This window comes from Prinia subflava, chromosome 1 (genome assembly GCF_021018805.1).
Source record: "Prinia subflava isolate CZ2003 ecotype Zambia chromosome 1, Cam_Psub_1.2, whole genome shotgun sequence".
Lineage (NCBI taxonomy): Eukaryota > Metazoa > Chordata > Aves > Passeriformes > Cisticolidae > Prinia > Prinia subflava.
In genome coordinates, this window is record NC_086247.1 from 53,533,763 (window position 1) to 53,551,885 (window position 18,123).

Genomic DNA, 18,123 nt, shown 5'->3' on the forward strand with positions numbered 1-18,123 from the left:
GTAGTTCCCCCTTTTCCAGTCATGTGGTCACCCACAGCACCAACTTCAGGCCATCACCCCCATAATCTTCATACCTTGGTGCTCTGGGTTCTGGGTTGGCAGATTCCTGGCTCCTTCAAGTAGACTTACATCTTCCTTCCAATGTGCAGTTTGGGAGAGGTGAGGTCAAAAGTGAAACAAGCACATTTGAATCAAACATGCACATGCTTAAAGTTAGCAATGTTTACGCTTGTTCATGTTACCTCGTCCCTGCTATTTATCCTCTTCATTCTTAGGCTCACAGGTATAACTGGGAAGGGAAAAGTCTTCAGAGTGCATTGTGGATGGGAATGTAAACTGAGGCTGATACTCTAAATTAGCAGAAAGCACAGAATGGGTCAGGTTGGAAGGGACCACAGTGGGTCATCCGGTCCAGTTTCCCTGCTCAAGCAGGGTCATCCCAGAGCACAGGATTCTGTCCAGATGGTGAATATCTCCAGTGAGGGAGACTCCACAGTCTCTCTGGGTAACCTATTCCAGTGTTCCTAGAAACAGGGATTTCTTTATTTCTGTGAGAATAGCATGCATAAATATTCCTGCACTGAAACATTTAATGGCAACTTTGGTTGCTATACCTGTTCCCAAGTGCTTTGGGCATAGCTGAGATTAAGGTGGCCATTTTACTAGATCCATACCACAGGCCTGCATCCCAAAGGATATTAACAGGGGAGGCCAAGGGCTGGTGAATGCATTACTGAGCCTGGAATGGACAGTGCCTGCAAGTGAACACAGGCAAGGCAGAAGCTGCCTTGGGTTCGTGCCTGCTGGGCTGTGACATGAACTGGGTTTTCCTGTCTTGCAGCATTTTTTTAAAAGTTAAAAATTTTCTTATTCTGCATGGGACAAAGTGTACTTTTTTTTTTCCCCTCCCCCCCCACCTTATGCTGGTCCTGACCTTTACAGAGGTGCAGGGGCTGCCTTAGGGCTGATGGGTGCGTGGCTGCCCCATGGACGCTGGGGCTGCCTCCTCGCCACAAGTCTTGGAGCAGGGCCATTCCCACACTAACAGAGCAGCTCACAGAATCCTTACGGGTGGAAGGGACCTCAGGAGATCATCCGGCCCAAGCAGGTGACACAGGAACACATCCAGGTGGGTTTTGAATGTCTCAGGACAGGGAAGAGGCCACAACCTCCCTGGGCAGCCTGTTCCAGCGCTCGGCCACCCTCAAGGTAAAGAAGTTCTTCCTCAAGTTGAAATGAAACTTCTGTTTTAGTTCATGGCCACTGCTCCTTGTTCTGCTGCTGGGCACCACTGAAGAGTCTGGCACCATGCTTTTGGTACCTGCCTTTGAGATATTTACCTCCGTTAATGAGATCCCCTCTCAGTCTTCTCCAGACTAAACAGGCCCAGCTCCCACAGTCTCCTCATAACAGAGATGGTGTTTGTGGCCTCTGCTGGATGCTCTCCAGTAGCTCCTTGTCTTTCTTCTAATGAGGTGCCCAGAACTGAACACAGCACTGCAGCTGTGGCCTCAACAGGGCCAAGAAATGTGGGAGGATAACCTCTTTCAACCTGCAGGCCACACTTTTCCCAATGCACCCCAGGATCCCATTAGCTCTCTTAGCTGCAAGGGTCATGGTTAGCTGCCAGTTCACGGTCAACTTGTCATTCACCCCGACTCCCAGGCCCTCCTCCACAGGGCTGCTCTCTAGAAGGTGAGCCCGCAACCTGTGCCGGTACTTGGGGTTATTGCTCCCCAGCTGCAGGACCCTGCACTTGCCCTCGTTGAACCTCACTCGGTTTCCCTCCTCGCAGGCGAGTCACGGCGGCGTTCCGGGCGCCCCCGCCGCTGCCGGGGCCGGTCCCGCGGAGCCGGAGCCGCGCACATCCACCCGGCAGGTGTCAGTGTGGGCTGCGGGGCTGGCGGGAGCGCCGCCTCCCCTCCCCCGCTCCGCCCGCCCCCCCGCCGGCGGCCCCCGCGCCCGCCCGCCCGCCCGCCGGAGCCAGACTCGCTGCAGACAGGCGGCAGCCAGCGGGGCGGGCAGGGCGGGGGGAGGAGAGGCTGGGGATGAGTTGGAGGCAGGCACAGCCTCAGCGCAGGGAGAGCGGCTGCCGGAGACAGGCAGGGGGAGGAGGCGAGGCGCTCTGGAGGAGGCCGGCGCGGCGCGGGGGCGAGCGGCGGGGGCCGGCGGGAGGTGAGTGCTGCCCGCCGCGGCGGGGCCGGGGGCGGCCGGGGGGCGCCGCGGCGGAAAGTGCCGGAGAAAGTGCGGGAGGCCCGAGCTGAAGGTCTGGGAGCGTGCGGGGGACGAGGCGGCGGCTGCCGGGGGCTCCGGCGGCGCTCGCCCACCCTCCCTGCCGCGGCGGGGGCAGTGCCCGGCAGCCCGCGGCCGCCGCCGGGGCCGGGCTGAGCGCGTCCCTCGGCGGCACCTGGGGGGCAGGTGGGGGCGCCGGCCGGGGCGAGGGCAGCGTGACAGGTACCGCTGACAGCGGGGGCCGGCCGCGGCTCCGGGCAGCCCCGCTGCCGTCCTGCCCCGGCTGGCCCGGGAGGCAGCCGGAGCGCAGCCCGGACGGGAGACCGCAGGAGAGGCGGAGGCGAGCGGGGCTGCGGAGCCGCGGCGGCGGGCAGGGCGCTGGGGAGCACGGAGTGCGCGGCACGTCCTCCCCGGCTGCTCCGGAGCGATTGCCGGAGCTCGGTCAGGGCTGGTGTCACAGCCCGGCTGCCGGGGACGCCCCGCGGGGATGCCCGGCCGCGGTGCGCGCCCAGCGCCGGGCGGGCAACTTTGGCAGGAAGGCAGAGCGGCAGTGCGGCTGCCGGGCTCACGCACCAGTGACCTATATTTGATCAAGGGCCTTTTTTTTTCCTTAAAAAAAGTTTATTAGCAGAAGTCTAGCTTTGCCTGCCTGTATCAGACGCCTACCTGCATTGTTTGCAGTGAATATATGCATCCCAAATTTCTGAATGGTGTGCCAGGTTTTCTGTCATGCAGATCGGTAGGTAGTTGTGCGTAGGCTATGGTTTGATGCTTGCTGAAGAGGCATACACACCGTTGTGTGTAGGTTTAAGTTCAGTAAAGAACAAACAGGAAGCAGGCAAAATGCAAAAGTAACTTCTGTTTTCTTGGTTGATCTTAACACCGAGAATGATACAGATTTTAGTGGGATTCAGAACCTTTTCTGAATAGCAAATGGTTCTACAGGAGAACAAAAATCTGGTGAATAATTTTATGTGATGTTAGAAGTACTGTTTGGTGTTATAAAAGTTTATTCATCTAAAAACACAGACATCTTGTCAGGATGGAAAGCTCCTTTAAGAGGTTTGTCTGTGCTTCCAAACCAAAAACATCCTGCATTAAAATATTTGTGGACTGGAAAGGTGCATCACGTAGCACGAAGAGTGAAGCTGGCCAAAAAGGGAGAGAGTTTTTGCCAGTAAGAAAGCCCAAGGGACAATTACTGTTAGTCGTAGATGAGGTAAGAACAGAAATGCTGCCTAAGTAGGGGCAGTTCTTGCTGGTCCTTCGACACCTGGGTATGTTGGTTAGACAAAACTTCAGTTCTGCTTTCCAATTTCATTTCTAGGAAAATATTTTGGGAAACCTATTCTTTGCAGTGATCCAGAGCTCTCTAGCATATGATGCGTCCTTGAGTAGAATTAACGTGCATGGTGCACACGTGTTCCACTAATGAACGTATGAACATTATGGCTTAGTGGCTGTAAATGAAAGGGGAAGTTTTGCTGGAAAACCAGTGCAGTGGTGGGAGGCAGCCTAGTCAACATCCCCTTGTCCATATTAGCTGAGATAGAGATGATAATCTGAACATCTATATCTGTACTGGCATTTTAGCACCAGGTATTAAGTTACTGTGATACACAAAGTGACCAGCATGAGGAGAACTCAAATTGGAATGTGTCAACTCTCTAGAGTTATGTGTAGAAGTAGGAGCACATCTTTTTGTACAATCAGTGTGTATACCAGCACAGTTAGTTCCAACTCAGGTATGTGGAGATCATTGTTGCATACACATAAGGCATATCAATATTCTCCAATTAATTCAGATGCCAGAGTGGGCCTAAATGGCCATCAGTGTGTAACACAGAATGAGTTAACAACGTGAGAAACGATGTTTCAGATCATTGTGTTTTGTTAATGGAAACATTACAGGCATTAGGCAGTGAAGTTTTCAGTCTTCATGAACTTAGACTTGTTACAAGAAAACTTACGGAGGTAGAAGTACATTGATAGTCAAGACTGAGGCACAGTTGTATTAAATGTGGTAAGATTACAACCATTGGGCAGTAGCTTAACCTAGGAATTTAGAACTATCCTGGCCTTTTGTGTTTTTAGGTAGATAAAATGCTGTTTTGTTTGCACAGAACATTAAAGTGAGACTTGAAATGAGGAATTGTTAGTTTTCCCTGCATTGAAGGTGCATTTTTGCAAGAGGGGGTTGTGGGGAAGAGGGGACTGAAAGTTTTCCCTTTGATTATCTTGACCAAAACTTAGTTCTTTTTCAGCTGCCCTGCAGTACCCTGTCTAGTGCTGCCCTTCCACCAAGAACTAGTTTTATGTCAACGACACTGTCTGAAATAATTTGGAATACTTCCCAAATGTGGATATGGTGTGCCAGAAAGAAGTAAATAATTATTGAAATAATAAATACCTTATAAGTATTTTAACTTAGCATAGTCTCTAAGAGAAATGAAGTGTTAAAAAGTGTGTGCCTGTCCAACAACTCTTGCATCAGGAGTCATGGTTATTGCATTTAACTTGTGAGTGGTCTTGGAAAAGCTTTGCTGGTTTTTTTTGTTCTGTCTGGTTTTTCATGGTTCAAAACAGCTCCCTGCAAGTGCATTGCCAGTTACGGAATGCAAATACTTCTAGGAGTTTGGAGATGAATTTTTCTGCAGATTGGTTCTGTGGTAACCGTGAAATTCTTCAATGGCACCGATCTAGTATCAGCTGCTCGTTAGAGGCACTGATGCCAGAACAGTGGTGCATCAGTTGCTGGGAATCCAACCCTGTAGTGAAATGATTCATGCATATACATTTTCTTTTCTCAGTTGACAGCTATTTTTAAGAATAGCTGTCTTGCCTAGAAGGTTGATATCTAAGCAAAGGCAGCCTAGATAGCTAAAAATTTCTTTCACACCAAACATAATCTTAGTACACTAAAACATTTCAGTGGTATTGATTTTAATTGATTCTTGCTGAATCTCTGGTTCTAATTGGCCATTATAAAAGGACCGTGGTGTTTTGGAGCTGATGTCAGGAAGTTGGCAATTTTTTTGCACAAAGAAGGATGATGAGTTTGAAGTAGACATCCGTTTGAAGAAACTTATAATAATAATGGGTAGTGATATCTGTATGGAAGCAGATTACTTGGCTAACTTCTTGAAATGAATTGGATTCTCTGGGTACACAATCCTGAAGAAATGATCTTGAAATGACACATTTGTCCAGTGTACTTTAACTTTCTCTGCGTGCTGCACGGGCAGAATATTCAAGTGAAGGAAAGCCATGGGCCTTTCTTTTTACCATTGTGTTCTTTTGAACGTCATATTTGAAAAAGAAATGTGATTTTTTTTCTCTCTTAGAGAGTTTTATTTGCTTAGTTCTGAGACTGTCAGTTGAATAATAGTAACTCTAAGGGGACAGCAATAGAAAGAGTGCTTGCAGGTGAATAAGAGCATGACATTACAGTGTGTCCTGTATTTCATGCTGGCAGAATGTCTTGGTATTCATCATCTGTATTTATTTGATATAGGCATTTCTGTAGTATATGCTTTGATTTAGTGTATTTGCAGTATGCCAAATGTAGATGCATTTTACTAAATGCTTTTTCTTATTGTTTAGTTAAGCAATGGAAATTTTCAAGCACCCATATCACTATTCATTATCACTCAGCATAATAATGGGTAAATTTAATCTTCCTGATTAAGATTATTTTGGTCACAAGAGACAAGGGACTGAAAATGAATAATTTTCTTGATCTTGTGTTGTTCTTTTTTCTAAAATCCTACTCCATAGAACACATCGACCTTTTAAACTGTGTTTGAATGGTCTTGCTCTACATCAAACTTTTCTTTCAGGTAGGAGACAGAATTTAGGAGGAATGTAAATGCATTTTTTCTTCTTATTGCCAGCGGAGAGCTTTCCTAGATCTGAAGTAAGTTTTCTTAGTGCCAAATGGTTGACTTTTCTAGAATAAAAATCTCTCCAGGGTATGCAAAAAGTCCTCTGGTTAATATATTGGCATTCCCAGAACCCACTAAAGCTTAGGCAGGTTGCCAGACACCACTTAATGAGGATGCTGAATGTCTGGCACAAATCTGCATGAAAGCCAGCAAAGGAGCTGGGGGTGGAAGTGCATGCAGTGGGGAGAGGGCTGGGAAGGTGACACATACACACCCATAATTTATTTTTAATGTCTGCGTTTTGCAGAGAAACTGATCAGAAATCCTTACCACAGGAGTTTGAAAACTTGCTGGGAGCAGTAGTCTGCATCCTTCAAGTTGGGAGAGCTGTGTTCTCCCAGAATTAGAGTTTTCTTAGGAGAGAAGTTTATGAGTATGGGGGGTTAGTTTTTTGAGGAGAGCACCAAAAGAGGATCGGATATGATAGTGATTTTATGTTTTATTATCTGCTAAAACTGAAAAGCATTTGAAAATGTTATTAAACAATTTAGGGGGCGATGGAAGTCAGCAATTGCCAGCGTCCACACCGAAAAGCTGTTGAAGTTACATGGCAGGGATAGATAAATTACAGCTGCTAGAACACCTCTGCTCAGTGCAAACCTGTGGTGGGAGCTCTGCCTGATGCTGCTGAGCTTACATTTTGCTGCATGTTAAGTAGAATTGCAGGTGTAATAGACTCTCTGGTGGCTAGGTAACTGTTAAAAGAATCAGTTATTCACCCAGATGAGGTATTTTTCCATAAGAGTGCCATTAAAACCAGAATATATTGGTTTATGTTGAATCAGATGTTTAGTCTTAAAGCTTGGCTGAGCAAACTTAGTTATATTCTGAACTGAACATTATTTCAGACATTTAAAGCATGACAACTTTCAGTGTTTTTTCCCAGGCTTTCATCTCTCCCTTACCTACCCAAAAAAGCATTAGTCCTCTATAGACAAATTTATAAATAGACATTTGGTTGGTAGGCATGACTGAAAATAATGTTTTAATTGAAAACAATTCTAATAGGAGTATTTTTTGCACGTGGCTGAATTTGGAAATATGTATGCTTGTCACCTGCTTTTCAGTACAGGTTTCAGTTGTGTATTTCACCGTTCTGGAGAACTGTTCCTCTTCAGAGGAATGCTACTCACTAGAATAGTGGCACCTACTTGATGAGTATGGTTGGGTAGGACTAAATTGAAATGCAGATGCTCCTGTTGGATTTTGTTTGGTTTCATTAAGGTGAGTTGAGAAATTAAAGTATTGGACTTCATTGGGCTTCAAGCTGGCTGCAGTGGATAAAAGGACAAATGTATTTTGCCAGTTATGTGGGGATCTTTGCGAAGTTTTCTCTGTGTTGATGTTGATTTCTGGCTGCCTATAGGACAGGGAAAACAAAAAGAGAATGTTGGACATTGTACCCTTGTTTTTAATCTAGCATGTGTTTAGAATTAGTTCTAAAAGGCAAGACAGTATTGCCTAGAAAAATAGAGTGCTGAAATGCTGCGCATGAGAATGGAGCAGGTTGATGAAGTGTCTGTTGGAATGTCCTTGTCTTTCCATCTGCTGGTGTTCTTGATTTCTTCCATGCTAAACACCCTGACACACTTTTTGTTCAAAACTGGTAATAAATTTGCTTCTGAAAAATTGTAATCATGATAGTGAATTTGTATTGTCTGTAAAAGATGAGTTTGGAGATTTCAGTTATTTTTAAACTCAGTATTTAATTTAGTTTCTATGTTCTGAAATTGTAAAAGGTGTACTCACCTCTGGAGAAGATGTGCTTTTTTTCATGTTTGTATAAGAAATACCTCGAGGTTTGAACGATTCTGTCATAACCTTGGACCCACTGAGTGTATTTAAGTTGTGATTTTAGAGGACAGTACAGAATTCTCTCAGGGTTTCTGTTAAAACAAATGTTAATGCTAATAAAATAAGATCTAGAATCTCTCTCATATTGAGAAGAGGCTAGAAATAGTGTTTTCTTCTGGATAAACACTCAAATGTACTTAGAGTTCTAAAATAAGTGTTGAGCGTTGACTCATATTATCTAGCATATGCCATTATAAGGGTACTGTGTTTTGTCTTCAATTTTCAGCACCAGTACTTGAAGCATCTTTAAACAGTACAATGCTCTATTTTTTAAACGCAAGTTCCACTCTTCAACTTTTCAAAGATCATTGGAAAGAAAATGCATGACACTTTCTTAATTATCTCTTTGTGTTGTGTGGCGAGCCTGTTGTTTTGGCTTCTCACACCTGTAACCTACTTGTTCTCCATTTCATCGAGGGAAAGAGGGGGCAGTCTGTGACTGAGAGATGAAGCAATCTCTCTAACAGCTGCCTTCTTCCACTGAGACTTTCATGAAATTTTTCCCGAGCATTAATTAAGAGTGATCCATTATTGCTTTGGACTTGTAAACACCTCTGAACATTCCATTAGGTGTTAATGGCACATGAAGCTCGAATTAATGAGTCTGTTAGTCCTGTATCTAGTTGGGATGTACTTAGTACATGTAATTGCCTCGGTGTAACAGTATTTCTTAAACTGTTGGGTGTAAATGGCGTTGCTTCACTCCCTGCTTCTGCTCAATCATTAGTTACTGAGTGAAGTGGTGCCACTCCATAGAGAGTGTATTTGGGCCTGTATTGTACAGAGTGTCAACTGGATGTTTGCCATGGTTTCTTGAGATTTTCAAAAGACAACACTGAGCTCTCTGGCTTCTGCCCCGTGGGTCAGAGTTGAGGAGCACAGCAGAAGGGGTGGGAGAGTAAATGTAAGGAATGCTTATAAATGACCCATCTTCATCTCCATAGCTGTTGAACTGGCACCTTTGCTGGGATACCACACTGGTGTGTGTTCTTCCCTTACAATTTCACCTCAGTGGATGACTGGTTCTGTAGGTTTTCCTTAACTAGAGCTAAGCAAAATTAAATTGAATGTTTGTAGAGATGCATGCAGATTATGTTCAGTACTCTTAAATTAGGGATTGCCCCTGGTCATATAAAAGTTAGGCTGATTAATGGCATCTGTTGGCCGGTGCAGTTCATGTGTAGCTGTTTTCTTTTACAAAGGGTTTGGGTTGACTATAATTCCTCATCAAGCTTATATAAGAAGTGCGGTAGAAGAGAGTTCTGCAGATGTTTCCAACACAGATGTTTTCTGGTTTTGTGACCCTCTCATGTTCCTCTTGCTATTGTAATAACCTTTCTAGCAGACTTTTAGAAACATCACATTTGAGATATGCTTGCTGCAAGTACTTTATTTTCACTTAAAATATCTTAAAGTATGAGTTATCCTTATTAAATTGGGAAGCTTCTAACATGTGATCCATCTCCCCAATTAAAGCAGCTTGCATAATGTTAAATACAGGTACTGTTTGGTGGCTACTTTCACTTATCTTATAATAATAATATTTTTTTTAAAAAAAGTAACCATCTGTTGATGAACAGAAATACTGCCAGTGTTTCTCAAATGTGTGCTTTATCTGACCTGTTCTACTTAGCACCTTATGGCAAAGCTTTCTCATCAAAGCATTTTACAAATATTTTTAATTCTTACAGTGCCTTATTAGGTTGATAACAACAGTGGTCTGACTTTTTAGTGTAGGGATTAATGTACCAAGGGTTAGGGAGACAAACCCCTCTTCAGTTGTGAGAGGAAGTCACCTGCAGTGGCTCAGAGATGATGATTCTAACTTGCAGCTCTAGGTGGAAATCATTGTTCTGTTCTAATGATCTTTCCAGCCCTTTGAAGGAAACAGCTGGAATAATGTAAAGTTTCTATGGCAGAATGCTCCAACAACCTATGTAGCCCAGTCTCCTTTTTCTCACAGGGAGTGGCTGGGCAAATAGGTAAATTTCAAGAAAGAAATATCACAGTGCTGATGTGTTTGTGCTGGTAATGCACAGCAATGAGTTTAAAAAGCATTTAGTTAATGATTCATAGTTTTGTTTGAAATGACCTAAAAACAGAGCAAACCAAAAGTAATTAAAAGAAGTATAGGGAAAAATAAGAGGACCTCCAGTTTGCAGAGTGGGAGTTGGGTGTGCACAGTATTCTGGAAGTTTCTTTTGAAATGTTGAGTTCCCTCTTCAGTTGAATATGCAACCAGCAACAGACTCTGCCTTTTCCCATTCCCTGTTCTCCCCTGGGTATTGTTAGCGATGGGAGATAAAAGCCTTTAATCATGTCTGCGTGGAGACACCAGAGCAAATCACTTGAAGTGTCGAGTCAGGATGTGTATGTCAGAGTATGTTAAACTTGTGTGTGAATGCTCTGTTGAATACAGAACAGCGTTATATATTTAACTTGAATCAATCAAAAGTCATTTAATGTTCTCATCTGATGGAGAACGTAATTCAGAACGTAAGTTCAATTATGGTGATCTAAACCTGTCTGTGTTTGCCTGAGAGACCCTTGACATAGATGTTTACCATGCTGTAACTTAAGTGTTTTATGCTGTACTTCATTTATCTCAACTTTCTTCCACGTTGCTTGTTATTGATCAGTTTTCATGACGCTGCTATTAAGAGGCATCTTAGATGGACCTAATTCCAAACTTCCAAGTGGATACAATTTACACAGAAAATGGCAGTTAATTGAAATTGGGATGTTTCATTGCAAATATTTTAGACCTGACAGACTTTGACCAAAATCAAAATAAGACACAACCTCTCCTTGATTCCTGGTGAATTTGTTTTGGCCATGGCCCTGGTCACAGAGGAACTGCCAAGGATCCCACTTTGTGCCCAGGGATGCTGTGTTTCTAGGAGCATGTGGTTTAATTGGATGGCCTGCAAGAGAAGGCTGCTGCAAAGTCAGATGTGGTGGTTTTATCTTCTTTTCTGCCAGAGTCGGGATTAAATGCTCAAGAGACGTTGTTTTGTGTTCAGATTCAGATGTTTATTAATTCTTAGCCATAGAACAGTCTCACCAGCTGTGAGCTCCAGCTAACAAAGTGAAAAATGGTCCCCACCTCTTTCTTCACAAGGACAAACTGTCCAATTATGAAATGACACCTAAATTATTTTTACCTTTAACCCCATAACCAACCACCCGTGGTCCGCAATGTGGACTTTTCTATCTGATTGCACCATACCACCCAAACCCACGAAGAAGAAGGAAAAAAAGAAAGGACTAGCCTACACCCTAAAACCTCCATCTTGCTTTACATATATTAGTATATACTAAAACTTTAAGTTTTCCACCATGTGATATTACACACTTCTATTCAAACTACACACCCATAATCCCAGTGTTGTCACTCAGTTTTGGAAGCCTTTTCCATGGCCTCAGGTCAAATGCAGTGTTTTCTTCAGGGTCAGTGCCTGCCAACACAGAAAGTCTAAAATTCTCAACTTCCAGGGTTCCAACAGTCAGGGGCTGAAGAAATCTCTCCTGGACTCGCCTCATATTTGGAGATCTGCAGTAATCCTCTATATCTATCTTTGAAACTGTCAGTCTTTTAAACATTAAAACTAAGAAAAAAAACCCATGTTCTATTTGACAGGTTTTAAACTGAAGCCTTCAGCTGGTGGGAAATTTGGAGTTTTATGGGGTTTATCTGCTTGGAGAGCCCAGAAACTGTCTGGTTCTAGTTGGAGCTGTGTTTTATCATGCTTTTGTGGACGCCAATTAATATCTCTCTTCCCCTTTCTTTTCTATTTGGAGTTCATCTGATGGAGCAGCTCAGGAGAACCCAAACCTCTGTTGCCTAAAGTCTTCAAATTTACCCTTTTTCATGTCAGCCTGTACCACAGTGGTTTAAAAGTTGCAGTTCCCTGTGTCTTGCCGAGGAAGACTTACATACAGTAAAGAGTATCCTGAAGCTTCTATGTTCCAAAGCATTAAAATGACCACTGAAGCATATATTCAAGGATTTCTGTATTCTCCCTATAAGAAAAATCTTCTGAACTTTCAATTGGTCAAGATGATAACAGCCACACCAAAAGCTGTAAAGGAAAACTTGGGAGCCACTCTGAATTCAGTACATTGAAATTCTTTTATGGTTGAAGATACTGAAAATACAGTTGTCTGTCTGAAAAAATGAGAGTATTATGCTATATTAGCTGTCCCACATTTAGCTGATTGTTCCAAGATGTTTGCATTATTATTAAGATTATGGCCACTGCAGTAGATGCAGATAAATTTTAGCAGCTTAAGAATCTCTCTTATAAATGTAAAGAGTTCTTGACCTATTCCCAGAGTCAGCGAGTTGATTTGCTTTTGAAATGGAGAAGTTTTGTCACAGAGTTATAACAGTCTCAAGATGTAACTTGGTTTGCAGGGTAGAGCAGACATTAGAGAGAAAATTTATTGCAAGTCATCTTCCCCACACTTTGAGTCTCCTGTTTGGGTAAATTGAAGAGTCAAATTCTTATGGATGCTAAGGATGGTCTCTTTTCACAGTGTAAAAATGCCAAAAGAATATTTTTCCTGCCTCTGATCTTGAAGTGTGAAATGTACTGTAGTACCCTTGTGTACTTGAGATGTTCTTGGGTGTCCCTGACCCCTACAAAAAGCCAAATGCTGTGTGCAACTGGTTCTGTTGTCTCCCAATCTCCCATGTAGTTCTGGTAGTTCTGCTGTTGCTCCTGTGGCTAGACATCTCTCTCTTCCTTTTTTTTCTTGGTAGTCCTTTAGGGTACAGACATTTCAGAGATGCATCTGTAATGTCTAAGTGGCTTCCTTCTTTCCTTTCCCCTTCCACCGCAGTCAAGAAATTCCAGATGGAAGCACTTTGGTGTCGGTAACAGCTGCACAGCAGATAATCTTTTGTATCCCTAGAACTGTAATATTTGTAACTCCATATATGTAGTTATGATATACATTTACATCAAGGATCTTCTGGTCTTTTAAGCTTCCTCAAGGCTCTTCTAGTCTTTCTTGATGCAGCATTTTGCCCTATTTTCTGTTCCTGGTTAGAAATAGCTTCTTTCAACATAAAGAAGTTAATATATTCTGTTGTAAATTTGATTTTTAGGAAGACTGAATATTTTAGAGTCCTGTGTTGTGATTCAAAAATTGTGCTCCCTTCTTTCATCTCTAGGATTTATAATAAGGTGTCAGCAATGATCTAGTCCATCTGGGAGCTTGCATCAATGCTTGGGAGAGCCATATGTGTCTGCCTCAAACAAGGCTATAGAAAAGTGTTCCACTAGCAACCAAGATGTCATCCATCTGCTAGACAATCCTGTAGCTAGTTAGCTTAATGACGTATTTATTTGACTCGATGTTTCTGCAGGGCAGACTCCAGCTTTCCTCCCCGTTCAAATTAATACCAAAACCTCCCTGCTCTGGAGAAGAAAAACCTGCCCTCTCTGGAGAATGTCAGGAGGCCTGTGGCTGGCTGGGTTTGATCTGTTTATCTGCCTCGGGGTGCTGTGTCCCCAAATTCCGAGTGAGCGTTGCGGGGAGGCGGCTGCAGACCAGACCCAAGGCCCGGGTGACCTGAGCCGTGTGGGGAAATCCAATCACGCTGCCCCTGCTTTAGGGGGTTATTTTAGCATACGGGGCTGTGTGAGGATTTCCTCCTGCCGTGGGCAGAGCTGGAACTGTCACAGTAAACACTTTACCCGGCTGCAGGGAGTAAACCAGGTGGTTACTGCTCTCGGTGACCTTCATGGAGGTGCTTGTTTGGGACTAAGGGGTTCACAGTCTTCGACATACATGTTCTAGATATTTGTAATCTCGCATGGCCCTGCAAGAAGTCAGAGCTCCAGGAATTGTGCTGGAAATGCACCAGCTCTGTAAGCCTCAGAAACTTCACATGCATACTGAGGTAAAGTAGAGCACATTGGGACTGAGTGTCATTGATTTCTTAACTTTCCAGGCACTCTGTGCCACTCTTCTGGTCTTTTTTGTAGTCCAAAGAGGCCAAGTCACTGTTGCAAATTCTAGGTTGATCGAATTTCTAATCTGTCTGTGAGTCAGACTTGAATTGAGAAGGGGACAAAACAAGAGGAGAAATGCAAATTTCGATGAAAAGAATGTTTTGTGTTAATGGCAATTATATTAATCTCTGTTGAGGCAGTCTAGTGAATTTAAGGTGGATAAATGCAAATGTGTATTCAGACCACTGTACAATTGGATCCAGTAAATCTTAATCCATGTCTTGCAAGGGAATTTACATGCAGCTTCACATGGATTTCAGTGGGGATCAAGACACTGTCACAGCTTTTTCTGAATATGGATTGAAGCCAACATGGGGCTGTCTGTGGAGTTTGGTAAATTTTACCTGACACATGTTGTTTAAAGTAGCAGACAGGGATACAAATACTTATTGAACTTCAAGGAAAAAATAATTAGTAGTCAATGCCTGTCCTTTTTATTTATTTTTTTTTTTGGTGTGTGTGAGCATATTAGCAGTTCTAAACTGAAAAAGTAGGTGAAAGTGAAATCAGGACAATTCCATGGAGGTGTGTAGAGATTGAAGAGGTGAACTGTACTCACTTTTGCTTCATCCTCTAATGCTACAAAGACAATTGTAAAATAATTCAGGTCAGAAGGAACCTTCTGGAGTTCTAGTCCAATCTGAAGTAACAGGACTAAGGCTTTTCTCAAGAAATACTTTTGAATCAGAAATTGTTATTTAGACCTTAATTTTCAAAACTCAGTGTTTTTTCATATGTTTTGAATTGCTTGTGTTTGGGCAGAAGTGCAGTAAAGTCAGGTGGAAGAAAAAAGATATGAAAAAAGAGAATTTTACTTCTAAAGATGCTAAGTAAGTGCCAAAAAAGATCAAAGTTGACACAACTCTAGCTGCAAATGGAGGGAGTGAGCAAGTTAAGAGTACCTGAAAACTGTTGCATGTGTTTAAAGTAAGCAACATTTTTATTTCCTTGAGATGTATTAAATAATTAAAGAATGTTATAGTTTCCCTTCTGAGAAGGGAAACAGCTGACAATTCTTTACTGATATGAACTTATGTATATTTGTTTGTATTCCTTTTGTCACAGGGCTACTATCCATTGTTAGACAAAATAAAAATGTCTTTTCCATATCATCTTTTAAAAACATAGAAGTCCTCTCGGAGGTAACTCTGGTTGGTGTAACTTTGATTAAACTTTTGGAGAGAAGGGGATTTTACATCTTGTTGTAAAGCTTACAGGATCAAAACTTGATTAAAACAAAATGAAGAGAGCAATTTTGTAGTTTTCCACAAAAATTACATTTGTGTTGGATCGATGCATTGTTTAGTCTTGTATGATACCATGCATAATAAATTTTAAAAAGAATTAGAAGTCATAAAGATATGAAGTTTTATAAATTTCTACCTTTAAAAATGCCTGCTTCAGTTTTTATGTTGTTATTGGTGTCATCAAAAAGAGTACCTTACAGGAAGTATTTCTGTTTTGTTGCATTGGATTTTCTGATGGAAAACAGATCTGCAGGAGTATTTCTGAGAAGACCCTTCTTGTTTGGGAGGAACTTCTTTGCTTTGTCTTAGTTACATTTATTTGTTCTGCGTTTCAATTTTTTAAGTGCCTTAATTTCCTTTGCATTTCCACTGCAAATTTGAAACTTGATTAGGGATATTACTAAAACTCAGTTGTTTTGAAGCTTCATTTTGTTCCATTGCTCCACTCCTCTTTGTTTTACCATGTAAGAGAATATATTAATGTATAGAAATGATGGGGCATCTTCTTGATTTATCTTGTGTGTTGGATATGTTTTGTCCAACTCCATAGCCAGAAATATTAATCTTCTTTTTTTAATTTCTTACATGTACAGATACTCTGCAAGACCCTATTTTTTTATCCCCTACTGCTGATTTCCCAGTTCTGTTTACCTGCTGCTAACCCTATGTAGCTTAATGGAAGGAGGTTTTTACAGAATCATTTTAAACCCACTTAATGTTTCTGTTCACTTAGAATTGAGACTAACAGAAAACTAAATGAATTTTTGCTTCTGGAGGGCACAGCTCTGGCTATATCAGGACTTTGTCCTGTTAGCCAAGTGTTTTCCTTCTTCCAGCACTTCATATATGTGGATGAGTATGTTTTCCTTGTTGTTAAATATTCCTGTCCAGTGATGCAGAAGTGCTGTGTTTCTAAAGAAGATTATGTGCCTGACAGCTACTGAAGTAATTAACATAAAATTGTATTGCCTTATCCAATTTGGTTTATGTATACCAAGCTTGTATTTTACCACATAATGATAAAAAAAGGGAATGTAGAATGATGGTACATCTTTCTGGAATAATTCCTGGAATGCCTGTTGCTTGGATCTCACAGTGGTAGAGTTTTAAGTCCTGTCTTTGTGTTTGGATACTCAAAATAAGGAAAAAAGAAAAGGATCTACATAGATATCTGAAAGTCCTTATGCTGAGTGGTTTGTGTTTGGCATTGTTCTGTGGTACAGCCTTTATGCTACATAAATTAAAACAAAACAAGCTTTAAAATTAAATGGAAAAGACTGACTTTGACTTTTGCCTGGAAAGTTTCTTTGGTGAACTTGAACATGTGACAGGCCTGAATGCTGTCAAATCCAGCAGGGTCATTTCAACTTGGGTCAGCAGGGGCTAAGCCTCGAGTACACAATTAAGGATGGACACAATGTCTGACTTCAGTAGTGAGTTATCACATCAAAGTCTGACCTACTAGACATGGTAGATGATACAAAAACACTGACTTTATTTTCAAGTACTTGCTATTTATTGCTGAAGCAATTAGCCACCTTTTACATTTCATTTTAGCTGTCTGATTGCTGGCACAGTATAATTTTTTTGTTCAAGGTTTTTCATATCAAAGCAAATTACATACTACAGGGTGCATTTGTTTTGTGAACATCACTTTCGCAGTCAAAACCTTATGTGCTGCTGGATAAACAAGTCATGTTTTAATTAGGTATGTCTGTGTTCACCAAAACTATGTCAGACTGTAAAACCATCAGATTAGAGTTTGATTAAAGGGGAGTGAGTACCTTTGTGCAGTCTCCTCTGTACTGGTTTTGTGGCTATGCTGTGAACACTGTATTCCCTTTGTAGTGTCAAATAGTCCTGCAAAGAGCTGGCCATTAATTTTTTTTTTGCATTTTTTGTGATTAAGAATAATTGTGGAGCAATTATTCATGATTATACCTGCCTGAAAACATGATTTTATCTGTTAATGTTAAATAAAAAAAAATTATGCATTTTATTCATGTTTTTCATCTTCTTTTTAGGGAGACTGTAAAAGGTAAATGGTACAAATACAATATCCCGTATAATTGAAAATTACTGATAAAATGGGGTAGAGAAGTATGGATAATGCAAAACATAAATATGCTCATGATACATATAATTATGTTAATTAGCTTATGGAAAAGTTGAAGTGAAAGTTCAGGAATATTTGAAATCCACTATGAACTGTGGCAAGGACTTAAAACCCCCCAAACAATCCAATATGAAGTATATATTGCAGATATACTTCTAATAATTTTACAAAAAAAATTACTTACTGTTTTTCTTTTTGCATGAGCAGCTGTTAGATTCATGCTATCTCAAAAGTTTAAGGAAGGAATAAGGCTCCATTTCCTTTCCCTTATTATTTGATTAAACTTGGTTGTCATGGTTTAACCCTAAAAAGCCCCTCGCTTACTCCCCCACCAGGGGGACTGGGGAGAGGATCAGAAGGGTAAAAGCTGAAGAACTCGTGGGTTGAGATCAAGACAGTTTAACAGGGAAAACGAAGGCTGTTCATACAAGCAAAGCAAAACCCAGAATGAATTCACTGCTTCCCAAGGGCAGGCAGGTGTTCAGCATCTCCAGCACAGCAGGGCCCCGTCATGTGTAATGGTGACTGAGGAAGACAAACACTACCCCTCTAAATGTCCTCCCCTTCCCCCTTATCCCCCAGTTTCTGTACTGAGCATGATGCCCTGTGGTCTGGAATGTCCCTGTGATCAGTCTGGGTCACCTGTCCTGGCTGTGTCCCCTCCCAGCCTCCCAAGCACCCCCAGTTTCCTTGCCAGCATGGCAGTA

General features: G+C 42.1%; 1 protein-coding gene across 1 annotated transcript in view; it reads left to right on the forward strand.

The window, feature by feature from the left end:
* Positions 1–2,154: 2,154 nt before the first annotated feature.
* The window catches only part of LDLRAD4 (low density lipoprotein receptor class A domain containing 4), a 283,789-nt gene continuing 267,820 nt past the window's right edge, over positions 2,155–18,123 (forward strand). Inside the window, exon 1 of the mRNA XM_063397097.1 lies at positions 2,155–2,175. The gene's annotated coding sequence lies outside the window, so the exon portion shown is untranslated. The remainder of the gene's footprint in view (positions 2,176–18,123) is intronic.